This window comes from Aplysia californica, unplaced genomic scaffold (assembly GCF_000002075.1).
Source record: "Aplysia californica isolate F4 #8 unplaced genomic scaffold, AplCal3.0 scaffold00099, whole genome shotgun sequence".
Lineage (NCBI taxonomy): Eukaryota > Metazoa > Mollusca > Gastropoda > Aplysiida > Aplysiidae > Aplysia > Aplysia californica.
Genome location: NW_004797369.1, coordinates 581,871 through 583,002, shown reverse-complemented (window position 1 = coordinate 583,002; position 1,132 = coordinate 581,871).

The window sequence follows — 1,132 nt, the reverse complement described above, 5'->3', positions numbered from 1 at the left end:
ACACACACACACACACACACACACACACACACACACACACACACACACACATACATACACACATAGATACACACATACACTCAACTTTAAATTTAAAAACCCATTACCGTTTATTTGATATCCCCGTCACAACACTAACAAGATTTTTTTTAAACCAACACATTTACGTCCTTTAGCATAGTAAAAAAGTATCACAACAATCTATACTGAGACAATGTTCAAAAAGAGTGAAACAGTCTCAGTTACCATCATTTTTTTTTTTACAATTATTTTTTTAACAAAAATTCCGTCACAATACTAACAAGAGCAAAAAAGATTAAACCTCTTTAGCATCTGAATAAAGTTCATACTGCCAAACAAATCACACTAATCTTTACTGAGACAATGTACCACAAAAACAGTGAAGTGAAACAGAGTCTCCATTGCAACCATTTCTTTTTTCCTACAACCTGTTCAGAGCGCTTCAATTACTGTTGGCTATTAACTTTTCAGCTTCACAACAACGACTCCACTGTCTATATTCACTTCACCATAGGATCCCCCCCCCCCCCCCTCGCTACTCCCTAACCACAATCACCCTCTCTCGCTTCCGCAATTTGATACGGACATTTAAAGCTCTTTTACACCCGTTTAGGTGATCGTTTATGGCTCAAGTCTCTACGCCGGATCGCTCCTTCCGAGCCACTCTCAGCAAGTGACAAATTCTCTGAACATAGCCCTACCTTTTTCCGTCTCTCTCGGAGTCTGAACAGACACTTTGCTGGTAATAGGGGATTAATAATGTCAGGGTTTCAGTATTGTCTGGGAGGAATGAGGTACTTTTGTGATTTCTACTTTTCTACAAATTTTAATGGGGGGGGTTCCGAACTATTTGGTTGTGTGACAATAGTTGAGAAAATTCGCAAGCCGTGGGTCGTTTGCGTGAGTCTATGTGTGTGGATATGTGTGTGTGAGTGCATCGGTGTGTGTTTATGTGTATGTGTGTGTATGTATGAGTGTGCGCGAGACAGAGAAAAAGAGAGAGAAAGAGCGAGATGGAGACAGGGTGGAGGGGCGGTGGGGGGGATTTCAAATGTATGTGTTTTTACATTCATATCGACAAAATTAAGAGAGAGAGAGAGAGAGAGAGAGA